The sequence below is a fragment of the Python bivittatus genome, unplaced genomic scaffold, assembly GCF_059951505.1.
Source record: "Python bivittatus isolate LINGU-HERP-01145 unplaced genomic scaffold, Pbiv_v1 ctg000190_np1212, whole genome shotgun sequence".
Classification (NCBI taxonomy): domain Eukaryota; kingdom Metazoa; phylum Chordata; class Lepidosauria; order Squamata; family Pythonidae; genus Python; species Python bivittatus.
The window spans coordinates 13,130,001-13,157,664 of record NW_028277042.1 but is presented as its reverse complement, the minus strand read 5'-3'; the positions used below and the strand labels follow the sequence as shown (position 1 = coordinate 13,157,664).

Sequence of the window (27,664 nt, the reverse complement as noted above, 5' to 3'; positions counted from 1 at the left end):
CTTTAGCATGTTATATCAAACCAGCCTCTGTGGTTTGTAAACTATACTCTATCACTTAATGTGTTGTATGAGCTCATTTAAATATGTCATGGTTCAGTGCAATTATGTGCCAGGTCATTGTGTTAGCGGTGCTTTAACAGTTAATGATAATCAGATCTAACATTCATGTAACATTATCTAGCTATTATTTAGTTATGTCAATTTACAATATTTTAGAAAACAGCATAAGCAAAATTTTAAAAGGTTGTTGCCTTGAAGCACTTGCTGCATAAAACTGTATAACTGGGGAAGCATCTAAAGAAGGAATATAGCTACATTGACTTAAGTTGCTCAGTTAGGACTGAGTGGCTCTGGGTTTTGGGGCCATCAGCTCAGGGACTATGCCATTTTTGGTACTGGATGGGGTGGCACTGCCCCAGACAGACCTGGTGCATAATTTGGGGATTCTCCTAGACTCACGACTCCTGCTCAAACAGCAGGTGGCAGTTGTGGCTAGGAGGGCTCTTCCACAGCTTTGTGTTGTGCACCAGTTGCGGCTGTTCCTGGACCAGGAGGCTCTGCTCACAGTCACTCATGCCCTGGTCTCCTCCCAAATGGACTACTGTAATGTGCCCTACATGGAGCTTCCCTTGAAAAGTATTTGGAAGCTTCAGCTGGTGCAAAATGCAGCGGTGCAGGCAATTATGTGTATCCTTAGAACAGCACATGTTACACTTTTGCTCCATGAGCTGCATTGGTTGCCAGTTTGCTTCCAGGTTCAAGGTGTGTAATGGAATGTGAGAATGACCTTGGAAGACAGGGGGAAGAGATGCTGCCTAGGGAATGATCTGATAAAAGGGAGAGGAACCACCAGCTGAGTAACGGACAGAAAGAAAGAGAAAGAAAGTTAGAAAGGACTCGCCCTAACTGATCAGGTGGTAAATAGGGACGGCGGGAGATTTGTACTTTCAGACTTGCAAGATTCTGTTAATGTAGCCTGCCAATAAAGTAGAAGTAGCTCATCTGGTTGTGTTTCCTGTCTGGTTTCAGAAAACAGCATAAGGAGGGCTGACAAGGTGCTGGTTTTTAGCTTTAAAGCCCTTCATGGCATGGGGCCAGGTCATTTGAGGGACTGCCTCCACCTGATTCCATCTGCCTGTCCCATCAGGTCTGGCAGAAGAGGTATGCTGCAGGTTCCGCCTGTGAAAGAGTTTCATCTGGCAGGACCCAAGAGGGGGACCTTTTCTGCCGTGGCAACCACCCTGTGGAACATTGTCCCCTCCTGAGGTGAGATTGGCCCCATCCTTGACATCCTGTCAGAGGTCCCTTAAAATGTGGCTGTGTCAGCAGGCCTGGGGATCTCAAGGCAATGGTGAGTTGATGAGATGGCTGCATTGTTTTTAGCATCAGTTCTCTCCACTATTGTGTTAATAATAATAATGCTGATGCTTTTGATTGTAGTTTTTAAAAAAACATTTGGATTTTATGATTGTTTTTATTATAAACTGCCTAGAGTCACATTATTGTGAGATGGGTGGCTATATAAGTGTGAGAAATAAACAAACAAACAAACAAACAAATAAATAAATGATGAAGAACAGCATGGATGTAAGCTTGTCAGTTTCCCAGGGTGGGAACTATAGCCTAATAGACATCTAAAAAAGCCTTCATGTGGTGGGTGAAAATATAAAAATACAAAGCAATAGAAATGGAGTTTCAGTTATTTTTATTGATGTAAGGAAAGTTGGGGGATGCATTACTTCAAAGAAGCCTAGGTTGTCTCAATAAAACTGGATATACTTTGACAAACTGAGACTTGTGGGTATCTAGTGACCCCTATGCCTTGGCAGTCTAGTCCAGAATGGCATCTATCCTGCTGACTCCCAAAGTTTACATCCATGATGAACAGCCTATGCTTTTGTCCAAACATGGCTTTTGAATTGGACGGGAGATACAAGTGGCCTCATGAGTGTGTATATGGGAGGACGTTCTAATCATAGAGACAGTGAGAAAGAAAGAATGGACCACATTTCATGGATCCACATTAACATCACATAAACCTCAGTCTGCATGTGCAGAAATGCTGCTTGTTTGCAAAATTTTTCAAATATTTTAACTTGTGAGTAAAGGCTGACTTAGAAAAGAGGCTCTACTTGCACAAAAGAATGATCTCCAGACAGCCCAGATTACCTCTTGGGTGTGGTTCTGTGGATTCTGGTTTAAGATGTTGAGATTCCAGCAGGTCATAGAGCTCCTTGAACGAATTAACTCAGTCTTTCCTCTATCTACTCCAAGCTTTATTATGGAGCCGATGCTTTGGACCTGACTTGAACTCTGAGTTTGTTGCTGTGCCTCATCTATTGTTTGGACCCTTCTATCTGACACCAGGCCTGTTGCCTCAACTGGTTTACAACTAACCCCAACCTTATTGCTTTTCTATCTTGCAGGGGCATCTGTTGGGTTAGGTCAAAAAATCAAGATGGCAGCGACGACTGTATGATCAAAGCTCCACCTGGTTTATATATGTGCCACATGCAAAAACCAGCCAAGGCTTCAGTTATATCATTGTGGCTGCCAACCTGACTTTTTTGGCCATATCCTGAGGCCATTCCTTCTATGTTGATATCCTTGCAACAGGATACTCAAGACTGTCATTTTTCCTCTAAAGGCTCAGGGAAACATGTCTTCTTTTCTCCTAACACTATTTTTTACCCTACCCTTGAGAAAAAGTACCCTTGAGAACTCAGAAAGAGAGAGATGTATTGTCCCATGTGACTTGGGTGCAGATTTTATAGTAAACTGAAACACTAATTAGTACAAAATTCTGTCTCCGTGGGTTTTGGGAGCCAGTGATAAGTTGGAGAAAAAGCCAAGTCTCTTGTTCCTGTAGCTCTTCTTTCCTAGAGAGACCATTAAAAAAAAAAGAGATGATTTTCAACCATACAGTCCTTGTAATTGTTTTACTCTGTTCAGTCAAGCCCTGTCTTGTTCAGAGTAATTATTTTTATTTTTTTTAATCACCAGTCGCTTAAATGGCTTTCTGTGTGCCCACTTAGTGTGCATATATGGCTCTAGAGCAACCTAGGAGTGTATAATGGTTCCAGAGGAACCATTGCAGGCTACTAGGGGAAGCAATCTATGTATTAAAAATTCTTTCACAGTTTGGAAGATGCTATTAGAGTTTATTGTGTCCACGACACCTGCCTTTTTAGTGTGGGGACTTATTGTACATTCAAGTCTCTTGCATGAATTCACTGGAAATATATTGCTCTGAAAGCCAAATGATATGGTTAAAGAGGGGATTAGCCAGCAAACAGAAAAGAACCAGGGCTGGGATGGACTGGGCGTCCCTCAACACTTGAAGATTTTTCAGAGCTCGTTTTTATAGTCCTAAGTATTAATCGTATCATTTGGGGACAGATATAAGTACAGAGTCTCCAAATTGTCTCAGACTCTTCCCTGGAAGATGGGTTATGCTCCTCTGGAGCCAGCAGTAGGCAGCAGATTAGCTTGCAGGAGTGCCATGCTCTTTCCTTCCGCCTCAATGCCCACTGTCTCAGCAGGCATTGGTTTTTAGCAGGTGCCAATCTTTAAGAATGCCCACAGCATATGAATTTGAAGATTCACCTGAGGCCATCTCAGGAATGCTTTGCAAGAGGAGAACTTCATGTCCTGATTTTACTGAGTGTGTCTATGTCTGATATTTCTGATGAATGCCCATGTGGCAGCCCTTTGAGGTAGTCAAGACAAGAAGCCCCAAACATGAGTACTAATACTGCCTTTATTGTAAGGTTACAGTAACAAAATCTTGCAAGTCTGAAAGCACCTCTCCTCTATCTTTTAACTCCCCTGAAAACTAGGGAGGGTCCTTTCTGAAAGCCTTTTGCCACCCTCCTCCTCCTCCCTTAGACTCAGATTGTGTTTATCAGAACGTTGTCTAGGCTGTGGTTTTTCCTCCTGTCTCCCTAGGTTATTCCCACATACCATCACACCATGTGATGTCAGTCCCCAGAAATGCTTATTAAAAACTATAGAGAAGAAGTGGACTATGCACCTTGAGTTGCCTGTCTTATGGGGAGGGCTTTTAAAGGCAGTTGGGAAGCTTTAACCTGTACAGGTTGCAACCACAAAGATGCTTGTAGGATTCCAGTAACCATATTGGCTGTATTGCCTGCCTGCTTGTTAACAGGGTCAGTTTTAAGGGTTGTTATTTTGAGCTTCACAATTCTAAATGGCTTGAAGCCAGATTATGTGAAGGCTCATTTGTTTTATTATGAATCTGCCTGAACTTTCAGATTGCCTTGAATGATCATCTTATAGATCCATCTTCAAGATATATCAGATGGACAGAGGTGGAGATTTCTGATTTCTGGATTGGTGCATTTGTAGCTGTGTCTCTCCTTTCAAATTTAGCAAGTATATACCTAACTTTCTTAGCCTGTAAGCACACCATAACAACTCATTATTGTGACCTGAGATTCAAATTTCTGTAAACTGCTGTTCTTTTTATTTTTCTTGCAGTTGAAATATTTCATTTGTATTTTAAAATATGCTTTATAAATTTAGTGGTATTTTTAAGCTTTATTTGGCAAGGCTTTTATCCATTTATTTTGAGTGGAAGCATAGAAATATTGTGAAAAAAAAAATAAACAGGTAAATAAGCTTAGTATAACTGCAGCTGCAGTTGCTCCTTATACTGTTGTTGCTGCTGCTGCTGCTGCTGCTGCTGCTGCTCCTCCTCCTCCTCCTCCTCCTCTTCCTCTTCCTCTTCCTCTTCCTCTTCCTCTTCCTCTCCTCCTTCATTAAATTTGTATACCACCCAACTCCCAAAGAATCTAGGAGATCTTGGGCCCATTATTAGAGAAGCAAGATAGCCTACTGAGATTTCTGCATGTTCTTAGCTGTTCACAGCATCAACCTTGCTTGGGACTAACCCTGAGACTTAAAGGTATCATACAAGGGCAACACAGTGACAGCTATTTCATAAGGAAGGCAGAACCCTAATATTTAGCAGTTGTAATATTCCACCATCAACTGCATTTGAGTAATTGATCCAAGTTTTGCTTTACTATGAAATGATAGTGGCCTGGATTTAGATGGACAATCCAGTTCTAAAGAGCCAAAATGGTCCAGCTGAATTGACATTTGGTTTTTTGAAGTTGTGATTGTACTTTAACTTTGGTGATTTCAGGATGGGTGTGGTTCAAGGAGGAAGAATTAAGATGTTTACCTGTTTTGAAGATCCATCAGTGTATTGGAAATAAGTTAGGACTTCTTCCTGTCTGACCTAACTCCAAAGAGGCATGCTAGAACAGGGATTGGATATGATATAATTTATTTCTTCCATTGTTTTGCTGTTCCTTCCTCATCCTTTTCCAGCTCCTAAAATATTTTGTATTCAATCCCAGTAGATTCTCCAGTAGGTGATCTGTGGGATCAATCATCCCAGAGAAAGATTTCTGCTGGAAAAAGTGACTTGTGCCACATTTTAACTCCCTCCAGCCAGTGAATTTCTGAGTAGAATTGCATGGTTAATTATAGCTAAGCTCCATTGATTTCAGTTGTCTACTGTAAGCTTAACTAAGTCTAGATCCAATGCATTACATTTCTTTCCAGAAACATGTAATATGCTAGTACTATATTTTGATAACTAAGCACACACATTCACATTAATTTCAACATCTAGTTTTGCATTTAAGATTTGAAAGGCTACATATATGTGTGTGTGTGTTTGTCTGTGTGTGCGCGTAACAAACAAATTATATTTAGTAATATAAATTCTTGATTTGGAGTGTTACATAGAAGTGCTCAATTGCAGTTTAAATGACTGATAGAATGTTTGGAATAAGAGAATTTAACTTTTCCTCTGTGGGTTACATGTCCATCCTGTGAGGACTCAGGATGGTGAACCAGACATCAAGACCCCCATTGTCATGTTTGAATTTCAAAGAAAAGTTCTTGTCATTTGTAATTACACTGATAATGGAATAATATTTTACATGAATTTCTGCATATCACTGTGAGCTTTGAAAGAGACAGGTTTGGCAAGTTGTTCCTCCAGATGATAAAACAGAACAAATAGAGGAACATCTTTCATTCTATACTAATTTTTGTACATTGTTAAAGAGGTGGAATTTTAATTCAGGTTTTCCCTCTAATACAGGAAGTTGTATGAGCCTTAATTTGGAGGGAAGGCAAGTTGAATATTTCAGATGATTTCTATTCTCACTACAATTATGATTTTTTAGTTTTTTGCTCCAACCTACAAGTATGTTTTTAGCTGTATATCTCTGGCATGCATATTTTTAACAAACTGCCACTTTAGGTCCTCAGTGAAATGCAAAAAAATCACGGGTGGGGTGAGGGGAATAAGAATTGGCAAAGCTTTATCTAAAGCCTTTTCCAAGGAATCACTTTAAGAATAGTATTCTTATCCCGGTGCCTGGAGGCTGTGAGGGTCTGGGTGGGGAACAACAGGCTTCAACTGAACCCTGGCAAGACTGAGTGGCTCTGGGTTCTGAGGCCTTCTGGTGCTAGAGTTATGCCATCTTTGGTACTGAATGGGGTTGCACTGCCCCAGGCAGACCCTGTGTGCAATCTGGGGGTCCTCCTGGACTCACGACTCCTGCTTGAAGAGCAGGTGGCAGTCATGGCTAGGAGGGCCTTTGCACAGCTTTGTGTTGTGCGCCAGTTGCGCCCATTCCTAGATCAGAGGGACCTAATCACTGTCACTCATGCCCTGGTCACCTCCTGTTTGGATTTCTGTAATGTGCTCTACATGGTGCTGCCCTTGAAGAGTATTTGGAAGCTTCAACTGGTGCAAAATGCAGCGGCGCGGGCAGTTATGTGTGCCCCAGGGTGGTATGCGTTACACCTCTGCTTCATGAGCTGCACTGGTTGCCAGTTTGCTTCCGGGTCCAATCCAAGGTGCTGGTTTTGACCTTTAAAGCCCTTCATGGCATGAAGCCAGGTTACCTGAGGGACTGCCTCTCCCCGATTACATCTGCCTGTCCCATCAGATCTGGCAGAGAAGGCATTCTGTAGATCCCATCTGCTAGAGAATTACATTTGGTGGGTCCCAGGAAGCAGACCTTCTCTGCTGTGGCGCCCACCTTGTGGAATCTTCTCCCCCCAGAAGTGAGATTAGCTCCATCCCTCTTAATATTCCGTAAGTCTCTCAAGACCTGGCTATGTGATCAGGCCTGGGGCTCCCAGGGGACCGGGGAGATTTTATGATGGCTTCCTGATTAATTTTACCCCCTCCTGTTTTGTGTGTTTTTACTGTTTTTTATATGTAGCTGTTTTTATGAATTTATTTTTTTTAATTGTTGTACGCTACCCAGAGTCATCTTGTGTGAGATGGGCGGCTATATAAATATTGATAGATAGATAGATAGATAGATAGATAGATAGATAGACAGACAGACAGACAGACAGACAGACAGACAGACAGACAGACAGATGTACAATGATTGTATGTTTTCCCATCAAACAAATGCTAGCATTTTTATAAGACAGCAGTCATGGTGATGGCTAATTTATTTATTTGGATGAGACATGTATCTGCCCTACACTAGCAGGTACATTGAGCTTCAATTTCCAAACACAATTTGATTTTAGTTTCATATGGTTGCTAATTTATGGTTAGTATTTGAATTTGTGGTACAGGCATCCAGTATAAGCCCCAGTGATGTCACATGCTTCATCATTGTGTCACTATTATCAATGTCAGATATTCTGTATTTTGTGTCATTTATGCAATGTCGTTATTATGCACATGATATCACTTGTCCCGTTTTTGCCTCCCCATGGACATGTATGACATCTAGGCAATCTTGGCAGCCTTTCCATTCATTTTAATGTTCACTATTTTGATTGTGGCTTGCTGAAATCCAAGTGAGTTGATTTATTACTACAATTCTTGGATAGCATGTTGAGTTAGACACTGTGGTCCAGACTATCTGAATAAGACCATGTTCTGTATGGCTGGAGTAGGCAGTTCTTTTAGAAAGATTGACCTGATTTGTTTAGACACACAAATCTAAAGAATGAACAATTAACTGGGTTTAATGACTTACCAAGCCATATAAAAAGTGGTTTATAACTACAATAATTAGTTTTACCTAGCAGTTATGCCAATGTTATGTTTCTCAGAATGTATGAACCTAGTAACTGTATCTCTTCATGCTAATATGCAATTACATACACATAGCTAATCCTTAAATGATGTCCTTCTCATTAGACAACGCATATGGTGTAAAATCTTCTAACTAACTCCTAAATAACATTCCAGGAAGACTTTCATAGGAATTATAGCAGAAAGATCATTACATATTTAATCATGGGATTTTGGAACTTTGGTCTCAATTCTGGTATTTGTAAGGACACCCCTTTCTTCTGCCCATCCTTTTGAAACTGATGTTCCCCTTAAGGTGAGATAGAACACAAAGGACAAATTGTGTGGAATTCTTTTGTGAATATAGGGAAAGATGGTTTTTATGCATCTACTTATTGTCTTTGCAGCGTCCTTGCCTGTACAAATTTGTAAAAGCTGCATAGGTTATCAACACCTAGAAATCTTCTAAAAAAGAATCCACTCTGAATTTTCACAATATGAAGATGATTGCAAAATTGTGATTCACCAGCTTTGCCTCGAGTTTTTCCTGCAACAATAGTCTGCAGAAAATTTAGTTTGCAAATTGCAGGGTAGATTTTTAGAGGGCAGTTTTAAAAGAAAAAAGCCTTTTGGACTTATCTATATTTATGTAACTCTTCTGTAAATGGTATGATCTGCAAGCAACAAGCAGAGGAACATTCTTAAAAGAAGAGATTGTACCTCCATTTTTAAAGGCTTAAGCGTCAATTATTACCCTGCACAATTGTCTATTACATAGTTGAAAACAACAACAAATATATCAGTATTCACTACAATTTATAGATATTTAAAGCTTAAAAATACATAGCCCCTTTTGTTTTGATGTGAAAATTGCCTTAAATTGAAAAACACTGCCCTTAGTGATGGCTTGAAAAAAATGGAGATAGCTTTTATAATTTTATTTTTTGTCGCTTTAATGTTGCAGTACATTTTCTATTATTGTGGATACAGTTCAGATTATTCTTTATTCTTTTGCCTTTGGACAGGAAAGAAATTACTGGATTCCATCAGTATTATTGGCAATCCCCATATTCTGACATCTGTTCCTTTCTAAACGTTTTACCAACCTTGATGAAATGTAGTTTAGCATTCAAAGCTGACTTGAAGGAAAAATTGGATGATAAAAAAGTAACATTGATTAAACACCAGAAGTCATTTACCAATGACTATCAATATTTTGATGGCCGTGGTAGTCAATTCCAGAACAGCTAGACATTCTACAGAAATTTTAATTGTATTTAATCATTGAATTTAGCTGAAGAATTGACTTCATTTTCTTACTTTTCCTCCAAGCAGAAAGACAGGAGATAGATTCTAGTCAATTTTAATTAAATATATTTTGACTTTTGCACTTAAAGAATACTTCGGCCATATTTTGGATGTCATACCTTGTATGACAGTATGATTTGGCTTAATTTAGGTCTTCAGTAGTGCTGACATTTCAGATCAGGATGGATTTTATATCCTTGATCTTTAAGGTTTTCTGCAGCACTTTTCCCCTTAGTTTTGAAACCTTATGAATGGAAACCAAGTGCAAATATGCTCCATACTCTGCCATGTATTCTTGATAAAAGAAAGACACTCTGGGACATCCTCGGAAGCTCTCATTTTTTTCCAGAGGCCCAAAAATTAAGGCTTAGCACTCGAAACATAACTTGTTCAAATTTTTGATACTCCTTTTCTGCGTTTAATTAGATGTAACACCAATGGCTTCACTGCAAAAGGATTTACCATGAAAATATTAAAAAATGTTTATCTTCTTCACGTAATATAATAACCAACATTTCCTTCATCTATCTATCCTGGCAAATTTCTCATTTCTGTCTGATTTAAAGCTATTGGACTATTCTACATTGCTGAAATTCTTGAGAACAATTCTCAGTCTCTCAACTGAGATTTTTTTACTTTCTATGACATACAGTAGTTAGAATCCTGTGTATCAATCTCAGCTGAGAGATTTCCATATGACCGTGGGCATTATAAAAATAATTACTGCAAATCTGGGTTCATGCAAATGCATTAAGTCATTAATGGAGTTGGTTTAGGTTTGGTGTGTGTTGTGAATACCCCATTGGGGCTGGTAGAAGAAAGTTTATTGTTCAGGGCAGGGATGGGCAGCCTACAAGTAAAATGTGTTTCCCTCTGCCTCTGCTTTGTAGTCTGGAGTACACCCAGCTTATGCTGCTAAAAATTGGTGGCAAGAATGCCATCTTTGGGTGGCATGATTTATCTTCTATAGTCAAAATATGAACTAAAATAGGCACTTTAAAGGCTCTGAAAAGTTGAAGGCATACGTCATACTCCCTCCCTTCAAAAAGTCAAGGCAAATTTCCTGAGCTGCCATTTTTTGGGGAGGAGGGGTAAGAAATAAAACATTATCTTAAGACTCTTAAGGCATTAATTTAAACCTTTAGTATCTCTGATACCCTAGAACAAGAAGAAATAGGACCTTAAATTGGGGGCTGTCATCATGTACCCTCTTTGCTTCCCCCACTGCCAATTTATTATTTTTAAAATCTAAACTGTACCCCCTCCTCCAAATGAAAAAAGTGGTTTTGCCCTAGCTTAGCATGTTAAGCGAACCAAGCCAGTTGTAATTCATTCATTAAGCCATGTTTATGATAAACTGAAATCTTGTATGATGTGTGAACCTAGTCACTACAAACATGAGAGCATCCACATGACTTGTCCTGTTTCTTGCAATGAGCTCTCAGTTATGGGTGCACCATAGCAGAAAAAAAGGTAAACATTTATTTTTAATAATGAATTGTAATTGTCCTCAAAATTGCCTGTTCTTCTATTATAACTGGAGATGCTATCTGTGAAAGTGCTTGGAGAGAAATAAGCAGTGGGTCCTTCTGATTATTGTGTACCAGGACTTGGGGTTTTTACAAGGGCAGAGAATGATGCAGAAGAAATGGAAGTGTGGGAAGAGAAACTGAGGTGTGCTAGAGCTTCTATAACCTATAATATTAGGTTTAGAAACTATATACTTCCTTGTTAATATTATGCCTTCCCAAGAGATCCGGTTTGTGTTTTATATATAGTTATGTAAAATGTACACCTAAGTGGTTACACACTTATAGTATGTCTAATCTCCATTGGCAGATCCATGGGTCAATTGTGTTCAGTCCATCAGAACATTTAGATGAATAAGCTGAGCTCTAACCCTGTGGACTTTATATAAGAAAGTTACAACTTAAAAATATATGCAGAAAACAAGGGGAACGAGAGCATCACTACTTCTCCTATGGAAAAATTACTAGTAAAAGTAAACACATTGCCTGTAATGACATTCATACACCAACATGCATAGAAATATTCATGTGATCTTTGCCGCTGAATTGTCAGCAGCAGGGCAAAAGAGAATTTGTATCAGTGAGACGAGAAAATTGTCAGAAATGAAATTGTCAGAATTCCCCAATTTATTGAGATATCCATCTGCAATGTTAATGGAAACTTACTGAATTAATTGAGAGATGTCTAAATTTACCACTTGTCACATGCTTGAGAAAAAGAACTATATTTCCCATTCAACATCTGGGGTGTTGTAGAAACTAATATGCTCCAGAAGTTATAAGCTGGCTGCATCTCACAGTATTAGTCCTGAGCTACTGAATTAAACTGGCACCCTTCATTGATGGGCACATTAAAAAAAACAACCACAAAAGAATGAGAGAAGTCATATAATATTCAGCTGCTTGCATTGTCCTCTTGAAAGAATAGAAAACACTAAAGTGCAATCTCTACAGTTTTATTTAGTAAAAACAAAAAAAGCTTTCTAATGGCCAGAGTGATTAATTACTCTGACACATGTTTTGCATAGGAGGGTTCACACGCCGCCTCCTTACGATGCAAGCTCCAGCGAACACCATATGTGTCTTTGGGTGTGAAAACATGTGCGGTGCAACTTTGCTTTTTTGACAACGTGTGTTCCTTAGTCTTAGAATTTTCCTCCTCAGTCATATGCAACATTGAATCTTCAGGCTAGACTATCCTTGCCCTCATTTTCCCTATATATTCATTCTTAAGTTATTCATCATATTTATATTTGAAATTCTCTGGATTTGTCTGAAATACTTTGGTTTCACCAGTGCTTGAATTCTAGCTGGTTGTGATTGTCCTCAAGCTAGATGTTAAGAAAAACAAGAAAAACTCTCTTGGCGTGTATATGTATGTATATGCATGCACAAGCTTATGTGTGATTTGTAGAAAAGCTAATAATATGGGAGAGAATTTCTGAAGGAAAGTCAATATACTTCACAGCCAAGAAAGGAACATGACCAAGTATTCTTTTGAAAAGCAACTCACTGTTAATGAAGGTGGGCAAACCAACTTTCTCAGATGCATTCTGTACAGGAACTAAAAAAAGAAAATCTTCCTAGTTTGAATTAAGCTCAATTTACTTAAATGTTTTGCAAAACAAGAGCAAAGTAAATTTTTTCTTGAATGAAATTTCTGTGGATTTTAGCCTTTTGAACTCTAGATGGTTGATGGTGGAACAGTAAGAGTCTGATGGTTGTGAGCTCAAATAGAAGCTGCATCTGAAAGGGGCATAACAAAGTAGGCAAGAGAAGTTTTCCATTCTTCACACATTTTCCTGTTCAAATCTCCAAAAAACTGTTGTGTTTTAGGAGTGTGAGGAATGAGGGGAGAGTGGTAACTTTGACAAGTAAGGGTTCAGGTTTTCTATCATTATAATAAACAGTGAAAATATTTGGCAGTCATCACTATATTTTTTGAGTTTCATTTAAATTTGGTTTTTAATTAAAGTTAACTGCATTTAAATATTCTATTTTAAATATATAGTAATTTCTTGGGACTCTTTAAATCTTCAAATGCAGTGCATCTTTTTTTTTTCCAGTTGCTTGTTATGCTTCCAGTTCTTCCAGCCCTTGTTAAATCATTCATGTGATCGTGGATAACAATTTCTCTTACAAATGAATGTTGATTCATTGCTGAGAAGAAGTGCTGATCTGCACAATTGTGTTTGAAAAGAAATAGCCCAGGATAAATTTCTATTTCATTCATTCCAATAATCATAGTACAAGTAGTCCTTGACTTACGGCCACAATTGGGACTAGAACTTCTGTTGCTAAGTGATGCAGTTGTTAAGTGAGTCAGGTCTGATTCTACTACCTTTTTTGCTGTGGTCATTAAGCAAATCACATGGTCATTAAGCAAATCCAGCTTCCTCCATTGACTTTGCTTGTCAGAAGCCCCCTGGGAAGGTCACAAATAGTCTTTGCATGATCCCACGATGCTGCAACCATTGTAAATGGTTGCCAAGCGCCCAAATTTTGATCACGTGACTGGGGTGGTGGTGCTGTGATGGTCGTAAGTGCGAGGACTGATCATAAGTTACTTTTTTCCAGCACCATCATAACTTCAAACAGTCGTTAAACAAATGGTCATGTTGAGGACTACCTGTATCAAGATTGGATCATCACCATCATCCTTCCTACTGAAAAAACAACAACAACAAGGCTTATGACTTTGTGATTTTGGGGGAAAGAATGGAACTTTACAGAGTCTACCTATGAATAAAATTTCCTGCTCACTTCAAAATATGAAATACCTGTTCTGCACAGAAGGTTTGGCTTAACTTGTATTTTGGGCCTAAGAGAAATAGTCAATCCTTCCTCAATATGCAGAATGCCAGTGAGAGAATATAACTGGTGAATTAATCACTGGTCCCATTTTGCAAGCTACCAATGGCTAATTGTATAATAACTCTTTGCTTAGTGTAACTATGATTACTCAGTCCTTGTTTGATATGGGAATTGGGGTGTACTCGGAGGCTGTGTTTTTCATTTTGTGCTTAGAATTTTCTCCACATCAGTCTTCAATTTTGCACTTTGAATTGAATACACATGCACACTGACTTTGCATGGAAAAGATCAGTGACAAAAATGGCATGACGTTTCCATACCATAATTATTCCCTGAATCAGTCTTGAGCGTCTCTGGAAGTTCTGGAAAAACCTGCAGTAAAGCTGTTTGTGTTTATACCTACAGTACTTACAGCTCAATTCCCTGATCCCTCTTTGTCTGTTTTATGTATGGACAAATTGTTTCCAAAAGAGGGAACTTTGTGCAACTGTTCACATTACTGTCTTTGTTTTTTTTCTAGCTGGAGATGACTCTTGAAACTCAAACCTTTCACAACTAGTTGAAATGTAGTTTTTGTTTTGTTTTGCTCTTCAGGGCACTGTGTTCCAAGTTCTTCCTAGAAACTGGGCAGTGTCCTTAAGTTATTCAATGCGTCGTTTAATTTTTGGAGTGTATAACGTGACAACGACTTGTCATAAAGGGCTAAGGATTAATTTGCACATTTAGATCTGCAGCATCAAGCACCAGATTGGGAGAAACAGCAGCTCTTTTGGTATGAATTTAAGTTTGGTTCACATGTCATACTAAATTGTAATGTAGTTTTATTTTATTTTGGATTAGTATGCTGTGAAATCTGCCCACTATAGTTTGTAAGCAGTAATTTATAGCTTAACAAGATGAACGAATCACAACTATGATTTGTTCAGGAAACCATGGTTTAGTGCCAAGTGTGAGTCCAATCTGCTCAGAAGAGTATACATTCTGATTTCTACTGTGAGTTAGAATTTGAAGTTCCATTTTATACGATCAGGAAAATATAAGTTGACTTCTTCATGGTGGTGCTACTTCAGCTTGTAGTTTAAGTGTTATTTCCTCCCTTTTCCAAACAGAAATGTTTTAAAACTGTCTAGCTTGCTGGTGTAGTCAATTCCATGATATTCATTGAAAAGAAGGATGTGAGGGTGTTTGGATCAGATGGGTCCATGTTATGGTTTGGCATTTCTTTAACAGCTTATATGTTAGCACATTTTTTTTTCTTTTTAAACAGCAAACATATGGGACCCTTTCTCTTTGCAAATCACTTGAACTTGTGCCTTTCCAGAAATCTCATGTTCGTATTTCTACACTAGTTAAACTTTCCATGTTGTGGTTCACAAGACATAAGAGCCTTGCCCTATAATTCAAGCAGCCTTATTGGTGCTAGTGCTTGGGGAGGTTTACTACTGAATCTAACCTGTGCCCTTCAAGAGTGTGCCAAGAATGTATTGCCAGCAAATCAGAGCTTAATAAATTAATAAAGGCAGGCAGTTAGAGTAGAAGCAGAGCTGACCTCCTCTGCAGCATAGGCACCCCAGATGTTTCTGATAACTGAGTGTGCTATGCTATGCTGGGAGACCACATGTGGAAATAGAATACAATTAAAACAATGGGAACCAAAATGGAAAAAACAGTGTTTTTCAACCCACCCACAGGAAGACTTTTTTTTTAATGCAAGCAGTAATTTGTTTATATTCTATCAACATAAAAATCAGTGTTCATGGAAGTTGAATTAATAAGCGATAAATGATATTATTAGGTACTGGAGCCTGAAATTCCATGGTGCTAGTTTTGATGGTTCTATCATCCCAATCCCACAAGCTTTCCTCAAACTAGTCCTTTCAGAGTTCTGGGGCTATAGCGCTATAGCTGTTTATGGGTTGGCTGGGGATTATAGAAGCTGAGGTGCTAAGTATGACTTCCCTATAACATCCTGATTTAATGAAATAATTTTGTAATCTTATATTCTGATGGATTGCCTTCCAGACCATTGCCCACCTGCTCTGTATCCTTCCAACACACTATAACAACTTGGCTTGAACAACAGTTCACACAACTTACTAATGTGCCTAATGTGGTTGGCTTGGCTTTGGCTTACCATGTTTTGTGCACTCAGCCACCATGCTTTGCAAATCATAATTTATATCTAAATGTTATGGGTAGAACAGACTGCCAGTAGGAGAAATGAGTAATTCCTCCATGGCAGAATACAAAAGAAATCTATCCTTAGTACAGGAAAGCTTTCCTTAGTCTTCAAGATACTTTTCCTCCTTGGACAGAGAACAGCTTTGATGGTCAACATTTAAATCCCAGTTTCCCATAAATTTCAGTCCTGAGTTTTACTATGCTACTCCAGTCAGTTGGTTATATGTATTCATTCCACTGTTTATTCTATTTCCAACTTTAGTCTATGGTGAAATGGGAGTGACCTTAAGACATCAAGGGGAATATTTCTTGTTGGATAAAAAGTTTACATAGATAAAGGGTAGTTACCATGGAATAATATTCAGAAATAAAACTGCCCAAATCTTGTCTGCACAGACATATTATGGAGTAAAGTAGTTTTGTTCCTATATTTCCTGGGGAAATACATTTTCCATTGAGACAGGCAGCTTTGCTAGTGATGAAACACTGCTTTACTGAGAGTATGGAGCTTGGAAATCCTTAGAAGGATTTCTCATTGGGTTTAAGAATTTTTCAGAATGGTGTGGCAGTGGGCAAATCTGTCTTTTCCTTAGAACTGCCCAGCAATTCTTTAAGTCTCTTAGATTTGAGATATAATCAAAGCTCCCAAAGGAAAGAAAGCTAGATGAGTTAACAACAGAATAGCCCTGTTCATCCATACTAGGCTCCCCGCATGTAATTCTAAAGATCAGAGAGCAAGGTTAAAAACAATCTGTCTATAGAAAGTTTTTTTTTGCTTCTGCTTCTGCTCACTGAAAATCTTTTGCATGGAGTCAGAAATAATCCTATGCCTACTTTGCCCTTGTGGTAAAAACAAATATAAATATAAACAAATGCTTAATAGCAGTTTCAGAAAAGAACCAGAAAAGAATCTATTTAAAGCTGTTGGAGTAGAATATCTACTTATATATGGAAACTATAAGTGAATAATGTTAATGGAGTTTTCTTTTGGTAAAGGGCATGGGATAACTAATAGAATCTTTAACTTTAGAATGGATGATACAATTACATTGAAGAGACTAATTGAGGACTTTTAAAAGTAGATTTTGAAACAGTCTTCTTGATGAGGAATGTCAGGGCCAACATTTCTTCATCCAGACTTCTTTTAGTTGCCTTCTGTTACCCATCTTCTACCCAATACATCTTTGCTGTCACAAACTAATGCCAGCATTGTCTATTGTGAAGTTACCTCCTCATTCTAGAGGTATATTATCCTTTAAAACAGGAGAATGCCTGCTGAGTTGCATGGAGACAGACACTTTTGCATTCTTTTCCAGTAGGAGATGAACTAATCCATCTATTCTCTTCTGCATGCAGCCTTGTTGGAACATGTGTGAGGGAACTACTGATCAGCTGGTGGTCTTGAAAAGTGCAGGTCACTGGATAGGTTCATGAAAAGCTTAGCTATATCAATGAAGACCCTGATTGGGCTTCATGTTACAGGTATAGTAAGTGTACAGGCAGCATAGTGGCCAGACCTCCAATTAAAGCTGAGGTTGGAATGGTGTAGATAGCATGTTCCATGTGCACAAAAGGATAGATTGTTATAAAGGGCTGAACATTTCCCCTATCCAGTAATTGAAACGCTTGTATTGGGGTGGGCAACCAGTGAAATTCCAGATGTGGCTGAACAACAACTCGCTTTTGCAATTTTGGTAAAGAGTGAAAGGTGCTGTCAGCTGGAGTTCAGAAGCCCTTTCCTTACAATCTAATCCCCACAGTAGCCAGAGATTGCATATGCTGCTCATGTATGCTTTCCTTAAAAAAAAAAAATTAATTGATTAATTTCATAAGAGTGACCCAAAACAATGAAATATTGTAAATGTACTAGGGAAGTACTGCTGCTGCTGTAACAAAAACAAGAGCACAATACAGAAAACTCAGAAGTTGAGGAGAGAGAATTATACACCAAATACACATGAAATTTCAAAAAGTTAGAACCGGCCCTACTGCCTTTACTTCTCCATTTCATTATTATATTCTTCGGTTTTGGTTTTTGTTTTTACTTTCTAAATAGGTTTTTATTCTGCCCCTCAAAAATATTTTTTTCCAGGGTAGTTCCATTAATCATATAGAATATGTGCACATATTGTATTAGCCATATCCAATTGCACAAGTATCAGTTAAAAATAATTATATATTTGGCCCACACGGTCAGTTTGTTGCTGCTGTGTGACCTATTTCTTAGTTGGCACATGTATCAGGTATGACCAAGTTCAGTAGTGAAGAAACCTCATAGGTATCTCTGCTTTAGACAGCTGCCTTAGACCCAGCATTGGCCCTTCTCTTTGAAATGGAAGGGTCTAAGTGTTTTAGAGTATTAAGGACAATACCTCTAAAATCAAAGGTGATTTAGAATGCAGCCCTAATTAGTAGTTCTATTTCCACATTGCTTAGCAACAGATAAAGCTGAGGAAATTTGTAATGGCCTGCTTGTGCAAAGAAAGGAAAGGTCTAGCATATTTTCTTTCTGGGATATATAGTGTGTTATGTGTAATGAATATGGAAGTACATATATAGTGAATTTCAAATGCTTTATCATTTAAATCTATGTTGTTTGCTTTCAGTATATTAAATCTGCTTTCTTTCTGAACAAAGTGAAGTTTGCCACTCCCGTAACTTTGCTTATGTAGATACACTCTACCAATATTCTGGCCTGCTGTTGTTTAATATCCCCCAAAGTCCTGAGTTGCTTAGAGTTATAGTGGGTTATTTAAATGGTTGCTGTGCAAGACAATTCATCTCAAACAATCCTGAAAAAAATCACCTACTGATCTATCTTGCCTTTAATATAGACAGTCTACGTTGGAAATGAGTCACCAGTGCTTGAAACAAGTACTTTGGCATACAGTATATGTCTCTCCAATATGGTTTCTACCAAATGAAACATTTGTAGACTTATTGCTAGTTCTAGAACTTCTTAGCATACATTCTAATATCAGCCCTTCATATAATTTTAATGTTGTTCTTTTTATTAAATGCAATTATAAATCCAGACGCACTTGAGATGTGAAGCTGACAGTAGTGGCAAATAAAGGGACATTCTAAAAAAACAAAACAGCACTGCTCAAACTTTGTTAGAGAAGGAGGAATTCAGAAGATTTATGGAAATTATTTGCAGTTGGTACTGGCTGTAATTTGTTGCTGTGTGTATGCAGATGGAAGATTTATCCTTGTCTGTATGTGTGTGTGTGTGTGTGTGTGTGTGTGTGTTTGTATGCTTTTGAGTCATTGTTGACTCCTGGCAACTGCCTGGACAAGTCCCTGCAGTATTCTTGGCAAGATTTTGGAAGTGGTTTGCCATTGCCTCATTCCTAGGGCTGAGAGGGAGGGACTGGCCCATGGTCACCCAACTGGCTTTGTTGCTAATCAGGACTAGAACTCACAGTCTCCTGGTTTCTAGCCTGATGCCTTAATCACTACACCAAACTGGCTCTCATCCTTGTCTTTCCTGTGACAATTTTTCTGGTGTCGTTACAACTCATATTCTATTGTGTTTGGTATTCTTTGGTTTGAGCTTTAAGTTTCTCACATGACTTCTTTTGTTATAACTACATTCTGTGGCTGAACGCCCCCCCCCTCAGTGATTCTGGATGCATAGTCCATAACAGTTTGATTTTAGTATTTGGAATAAGAACACCAATTAAACAAAACTGTCTGTTCTGTTTCTCTTGGGATTTGGGTCTCATTGTCTATAGCTCAGCTTGGATTACTTGGAGGAATGCTTTTCCACTATTTTGACATGAAAGTCATTTCTAGATATTTGACGGGCTATCATGCAAAAATGAAGGAGTGGAGAGTTGGACCAGAACCATTGTCCTTAAACTTAAAGTGCATTAAGCTAAAAATTAGGAAGAAGTTCTTGAAGATGCAAACAGTTCAAGTTGGCCCAAAAGGCAGAGGACTCTTCTTTGTTAAGGCGTTTAAGCAGAGACTGTGAAGCTTTTGTAGTGTTGGAAATTCCCTCTCTTATCTTTACCAAATGATGCTCACATCAGGAGAGGAGAGAATCAGTTAAGTCAGCTCCACCTACAGGCAAAGTATACAATCAGGCATTTTGTACCTGGATTTAGGGTGATCAAATGCAAAGGAAGACATGGAGCCCCTGCCATGAATTATTTCCCAGCCTGGGTTGTCTGGGCTGACTGGGAACACCGGAAGGCACCAAAGAAGCCAAGTTATATTAGAGGATAATTTCTTTTGGCAGAGCTGAGATGCTGAGCAGGAGTGTAAAACTGCTAAAATTCCCTCTTCTGCACATTTTAGTAAAGGGAGAGAATTTCACTTCTTCACATTATGATACGCAGGAATCAATATTTTATAGGAAACATTTCAATATTGTGTTTCTTCATTTTGGCAACATAGCTGGAAAAGGATCACAGGAATGTCATTCCAGAATCATTTGCAGATTTTCTCCAATGAATACCGCTTGATTTTGCCTGCACGATTACAATTCATTCTCTTATGATTGGCTGTACGAATTGCATACTACTCTTCTGATTGGATGTGCTCAGTAGCTATCCAATGCCGTACAAAGGGCAGGTTGAATGACAAGTTGAATATACAATTTAACATTTCTGCAGTGTTGGATACTTAGTCATCCAATTAGGAGTGCAAACAATAGCACATAACTCATAAAAAGTAACAAACACAGCACAAATTTTGACTTCTATATTCATTTCTCTGTCTCTTTCTGTCTCTCTCTTTACACACACACATACAGAGAGAGAGAGAGAGAGAGAGAGAGAGAGAGAGAGATTTTATCCATTCCACCAACTCTTCATTTTGTTCTTTGACTGGAATGGCTCATATAATTAACAAAGATTATGAACTGCAGATTTCAATGCAAAACACATCTGAATAAAATAAATTACAAAAAAAGAAAAAAGTTTACTTACTATATAATGAGTAAAAAAAAGTTCATATACGTAGCTTGACTGCAGGTAAGGATTTTTGGGTTATGCTGAACTCAGCTGAACTAAAGGAGGTACAGCTAACATGGCAAAACCTTCTATCGAAGGATTGCTCCTGTTTTTTTGAGAGCTAATCAATGCCCTAGCAACAAACGGTCCTGTTTCCCTGTGTGAGCAAACAATGTGGGAGTTTGATTGTACAAGTTCTAATGTATTTTGAGTGCATAAGTAAAAATTACATTGAGGACCATCTTTTTAAAAATTGTTTTATGCTAGTGGTACAATGGAAAAGAATCATAGAAAAACTTTTTTTTTTTTTGGCCTTCTCTTTTATCCCAATATTTTCTTTTCAGTTATACTTTGGCAACCACCTTCTTTCCTGTCTGCACCCTGAAGTGCCATGGTGGACACATTTCTTGTGCAAAGTGGACACTAGGAAAAAGTGGGCAGGATCAATCAATCATTCTCCATTTTTTTGGTAGAGAGAAATAGGTGGTGCTTTTTGTTGGGCAATGTTGAGCTTCAGGGTTTAGTAACAACAGATTTTCTGATGTTTCACTGGCAACTATGGCTGGCATCTTCAGAGGCAAGGTGGTCTGCTATGCAGACAACAGGCAACTGAGCAGGGACTGACTGGTCTCTTATCTTTATAGCCAGGTGACAGGCCCTCACCAACGCGCATTAATTAAAAACCTGCTTGACTAAGGACCAATCAGAAGTCAGGAAATCTGTCGTCTAGACCACAGTCGCTAAACTGTGAAACTGAACCCTGCCCAACAGACACCGGCGGTAAAAGCCTACACCAGTATAGGTGGTGTTTTATGTTTCTAATACTTTAAGTCTGGGTCTTTGGCTACCATTTTAATGGCTGTAAAGAGTGCAAATGATTAGAAATATAATCATCTTACAGCCTAGGCTTATGCTATGCAACTTGTTTATGCAATGTATCACAGCAAATATTTTCTGACATGACTTTTTGATTTTGTTTCATATCCACTGCCATACTGATGGTGCTATTTACATGGGAAAGTTTAAGTCACTAGATAAGCAAATGGGCGCTATGAATCTCCACCTACTAACTGAGTAACTGTTAACATATATCTTCCCTCCTTTAGTTCACTTAATAATTATTCTGTTTTCACAGATGGGAAAACTGAGACGGAGTGATTAAGCAGCCTGCTTCCAATTGTCTGAACTGGGATTTCATATATGAAGTCTGGTCTCCTGATTGTGTGTACAAACTACTAAGTCCACAGATTTCTATATGTTCCAGGTAAGAAAATGGTGTTTTGTATTGTGCTAGTAATGTATGGTACACTCTGAGTTGATTAAGCTCTGGATACAGTATCTGCCTTGATTTTTTTTTCCAATTAGAAGATACATTTCCAGACATATAGCACTTTCTCTTCTTAAAATAGACTTCTCTAGAAAAGTTAGCCAGAACTGCTTACTCCTTAGTGAGGAATACAGAACTAATTTTCTGGGGCAGCTGTATTCAAATATGGAGCAGAGGGTGGGGGGAAGAGAAAGTTAACCTCTGATGGTTTGAGAAGTATATTAAAAAAAAAAAAAAAACTCTTAAGGAAAAAAAGTGTAGCAAGAGAAGCTATATGATATATTTTTCATAGAATCCCCATTTTGTGGAGCTTAGGCTATTAGTAAATACTCTGAATATGACTGCAAATACTTACATGTACATGTTGGCTTGGACAGCAAAACAAATCAATCCTGGTTTCCAAGTGGTTTTCAAATGACATTACTAGTGTTTATGTATGTATATTAGGCATGGACAGTATATGTATGTATGTATTAGATGGATGGATAGATAGATCTTTCCGTTTTCTGAAAGAGTCTGGGAACTTTAAGATGTTCATAACAAAAGCACAAAATTCTAACCCATCTGTACCAGGCCAGTTTAATGCTATAAAATATGTCCATTAAACATGAGAACCCCTCAGAAAAAAAGAGAGACGGGGAATTCTAATTTATCATTTATAAACATTTATTTCCTGCTTTTCATTATTACTGTCTTTCAATACATAGAGATTGAAGCTCAGATCTTTAAGAACTCAAATAAAAGAAATGCCAGTTCCATTTCTCCCCTATTAAATTTTATTTGGAAAACCCTGTTTTTGAGAGAAATTTGGATTTTTCTTTTATTGAAATAACAAACAAAGGGAAATGCTCATTCCTAAGGCACACATCCTTATGTGTCTGAAAAAGTGGTTTGAAGAGATCATGCTGGAAGAAAGTTCTCTGACCCTGCTTATATGGACGTTATGGTTTCCTGGCAGTTTGAAATGGAATACATAGAAACTGAATTGAACACCCTAAATCTAACTTAAGATTATTTAAATCTAACTTAAGATTATTTAAATCTAACTTAAGATTATTTAAAAAATGATCCTTTCTACCAAAAAACAGAGAGAGAGAGAAAATCTGTACTCTTGAACTACCTAAAAAAGAAATTAAGTATCTCCCACAAAATGAGAGATAAATAAAGAAAAGGGGTGGATGTGACACAGAAAGCTAAAAGACTTGTTAAAAGTGACTTTTGCACATTTTCAATAATATGCATAAAGATTCTGTGCAGAAAGTAATTCTATCCCCCTTCCCCCCAATCATGGGAATCATGCTCTTTACCCCAATCTAGACAGGACTGTCTTTTCATAGCTTCTTCAAAGATATGAGACAAATATGAATATTGTGGAAGGAAGAGTTGTAGCTTACAAATCAACCCAAGTTCAGAACCATTAGTAAACTAATAAGGAGGCAAGTCCATAAGCAGTCATGCCCACCTTTACTCATCAGGTTGCCTAGGCTGATGGCTTGGGCACAGATAGAAGCTAGAAAGAATTAGGAGAGATCCTATCATTCCCTAATAGCATATTGATATGGTAAAGTCATGCCACCAGCTCTTTCTATTGGTTGGTCCACATTATAGGTGGAACGTTCCTCTGGAATTCCAAATTAATATTCCTTTAAACTTATGTAAAGACTTTCAAAAAGAGCTTCAAAGTTGTTTTCCTCTTTCCCTCCCATCTGCAATTTACTATCTATATTTAACTATGTGTGTACAGATTGTAAGGAAGGCATGAATTCACTTCAGTTGGGTGATAACAACACAGTTATATGCTGCAAAGGAATCAACCATAATTACTTAAATAACACTTCTTGCAAAACATTAATCTTTGTGCAAATGGTTCCCTTTTCAACAGATTGCGCATATATATATATATATATATATATATATATATATATATATTTCTGTCTGTGTGTCTGTCTGTGTTTTCTGTACTGTACTATTCTATTTGAGTCATATCACACTGATGTGTGAGAAAAAGGAGAGAAAACTGTAACCATTAAAGTCTTGCTCTTTGTTTCTCTATGACCCCAGCAATCTCTTTAGCAAGCTATGGTTCACTAAACTGGCACACAGCAGCATTTCTGCAGTGGAAAAATCATAAACCAGATGGAAGCTTTACATTTTTGTTTAGTTTTTAAGAGCAGTTTTTATAACATCGCTTAAAATCATTCTGATGCATCATTCTGTTTACACTTAAGACTTTGTAGCTAAGATGTTTACACTACAGAGAATGTTTTAAGATATTTTATAGTTATGATATTTAGATAATTGGCAAGAAAAAAGATAGTTTGTTGAGATTACAGTGATGCTGGTAACCGTGAAGTAACTTATGAGACTCAATAAATATGTCCAGTTCAGTGGAAAGTACAAACTCAGTTAAAACAAAACAACACAAGAGGGAATGTCTTTTTAGTGAAATCATTTCCTTTTCTTAATCAAAAGATGACAACCACAGCTTTAGAATTCCCATCTGTAACACACTATCCCACATATCTGTGTATCTACTGTGAGATTTTATTTTTTAAAAAATATATAATTGTTACAGTTAAATATGTTGGTGAAGTGTTTAAAAAAGAAGTCTCATCTGAGTTTTGTGCCAAAATGGACAAAGTTAATTTTTTGTGGAATACCTAAAACGATCAAAAGCCAGTCTGCATAACTTCTGTTTAAGCACTTCATTTTCATATGAATGCTGTTTCAATCTTTTAATGAAGAATGCATTTCTTGTGAGCATCTGGTTTTGGGGCTTTTCTTAATGCATTAATCAAAAACAATAACTTCTTTTAACTTTTGTAAAGTGCTCTGAGGAGAAGTATGAAATAATCTGTGTGTGGGCTTCAAATGTTGGGAATGCAAACATTTCACAATAAACATGAGTAAATGAAAGTACTTGGCCAGATATGCTGAAAGATAGTACATGTTGGGTTAATTAATGCATACTCCATTAAAATAAACCTTGCTTTCAAGATCTGACCAATAAAAATCATTAGTATATTTGGATCAGATGTGCTGAAGGATGGGGTTTTTTTTTCTGTATATGTTAAACTTTTGCAGAGAGGATTGTCCTTGAAAAACCTAAAACCAAATTAAAGTCAAAGTGTTCCATTACCTCTCTGTCCTCTTTGTGTTTTCAATATAGTGATATGATGAATTATTCCAGTTTTATCTGCTCTTCCTGGAATTGATTTAGTATTGATAGTCTTAAATTTATCATTTTAAATGTGCAAATCAGAGTTATGCAGGCAGCAAGTTATGTAGTTTCAGACATTGTTCTCCTCCAGAATGTACTATCTGATTATATCTATAATCAAATTACTCTACTGTTGTATTTTTTAATCAAAAAAATGTTTATCTTTCCTGATCTTGAATATAACCATTTTAGTGGTAATCTTATGTTTAAAAAAAGCATTCCATGCTGGCTGTGAAATCGTCCATGTAACTGAAGATTTACTTTATTGACACATTTTTTCTTGTTATCATCTAATTAATTTAGTTTTAACTGATCTACATAAAATAGAGAATTTGCATTAACCTACTGTGGCCACACCAGCAGAATGGTGTCAAAAGTGTTCATAACATGTTCAAATAAAGATATTCAAGTTAAACACCCTTGTAACACATAGGCAAGTCTGGTTACTTTCAGAAATAGTTGACCACAGCAATAAAAATGACAAGCTTCTGGGTTATAAATGTGTGTGTGTGTGTGTTTTAAAAAGACCACCTAAGTCCTTAGGCAAAATATCGTCCCCTAATCCATACTTCCTCAGCCTGGTACTCTTCAGATGTGTGTCAAATGTGTGGAGAAGACCAAGTTGGGGAACTTTTCTTTTGCTAAGCTGTCTCCCTACTTGTAAAGTGGTAGAAGCCTTCATAAGACCTTTTATTGTCTATTGTCAAAAATTATCTTCATGAGGTGCTGTTGGGCCAACTTGATGGATGATAATTTGAATTGAGTATGGAAAGAACAGGAAGTCAGTACAGAAGGAAATGGTTTAGTGTAATATTATCAAATAGTGAGAGACAGGGAGCATTTTGCTGCTGCCTTTTTTACTAATTGCAGTATCTGAACATTGTTCCAGGACAACCTCCTGAATGGTGTGATATACCCTGCAGAATTATCTTGATATATAAAGGCAGGGGCTGGCCAATATTTGTATTTGATTATTCATATGCAGCCCAACTCTGTTCAGTACAACTTGGGTTTCCATTCCTAAATTGGCTTGTCCAGTAACCATTTGTACTTCTGTCTTGTCTGATTTAAACTCAAGGTTTTGGCCTGCATTTCATGTATCATTTCATCCAGTTGGGCTGCTCTCAGTGGCCCATGATATTTTGACTCAATTATTTCTCTTGAAACAGTATATAAGTGTTCTAAGAATGATACCCATCTAGGAGTTTATTTAATTAAGTTATTTAAAAGATTTGTATGGCTGCCCATCTTAAAACACAACTCTGGGCAGCTAACACACACAGAAACATTTGTAATTCCTAGCAGAGAATTAGTTAGAATATTAAATATGAAATAGCTTTCTGAAACAATCTTGGACCATACAAACAAGCCATTATATTTAAGATCTATTCAGATGGTAAGAAGCTCATATGGTTGAGAAAGGAATTTGGCTAGGTATAAAATACATGATTATAGAGTAGCTAGATTTTATTGTTATGGTCATTTATGTTTTTTTAAAAAATAAATAATAGGATATTTTAGAATGAGAAGAGAATAAGACTGAAGACAATGGCACCTTTGTGTCCAAGAAACTGAACAATGAATTGTCTTTCTTTGGACAATCAGACACTTGAAACTTACACGAACAGTGCTTTGCCAAAAATGAAAAATAAAAAAGAACTTTCCCCAAGCTTATGATCAAATTTTAACCATCTTATTGCAAGCCTATTTAGAAACCAATAACAAATATACTTGTTGTGTTTTGTTTGAATATGGTGCTTGTTTTAATAAAAAAAAAAGTGATAATATAAACAGCATAACACCATCACTACAGATTTTTGGTTTTTTGAAATGAGTACCTTATATCACAGGATTTGAAGGGTTTATTCATAGCTTTATATTTAAAATCACAAAGGCCACCATCTACAGTTCATTTTGAAAGAACAGACATTTTTATTCCACTAATGCTGCTCTAAAGTATTTGGTTTGTAGTTTGCAACTAGTGTCAGACCAGAGAACTAAATTGTATGGGAGTAGTAAAGAAATATGTAAATAATGGGTAGGAAACCATAAAAACTAACCCAAACTACAGAGATTCAGTATATTGTGGCATTGATCAAAATAGTCTGAAGTTCCCCAAATTTGAATCCTGATGATATCTAAATATTTCATAGGGGAATTGGGGAAAGGTGACATTTTTGGAAGAAAAAGTGATGTGGTTTTCCTCAACCAGGTTTCTTCTTGATGTGT

The 27,664-nt window shown here is 37.4% G+C and overlaps 1 protein-coding gene across 9 annotated transcripts in view; it reads left to right on the top strand.

The window, feature by feature from the left end:
- Positions 1–27,664, top strand: part of ZNF536 (zinc finger protein 536) — a 400,005-nt gene that overhangs the window by 95,187 nt on the left and 277,154 nt on the right. For 8 of the 9 annotated variants that reach the window (XM_088136082.1, XM_088136083.1, XM_088136087.1 and 5 more), the window contains one exon: positions 22,024–22,152. The gene's annotated coding sequence lies outside the window, so the exon portion shown is untranslated. Of the gene's footprint in view, positions 1–1,147; positions 1,352–22,023; positions 22,153–27,664 lie in introns of all 9 variants that reach the window. The other variant, XM_088136085.1, reaches the window with a different exon arrangement.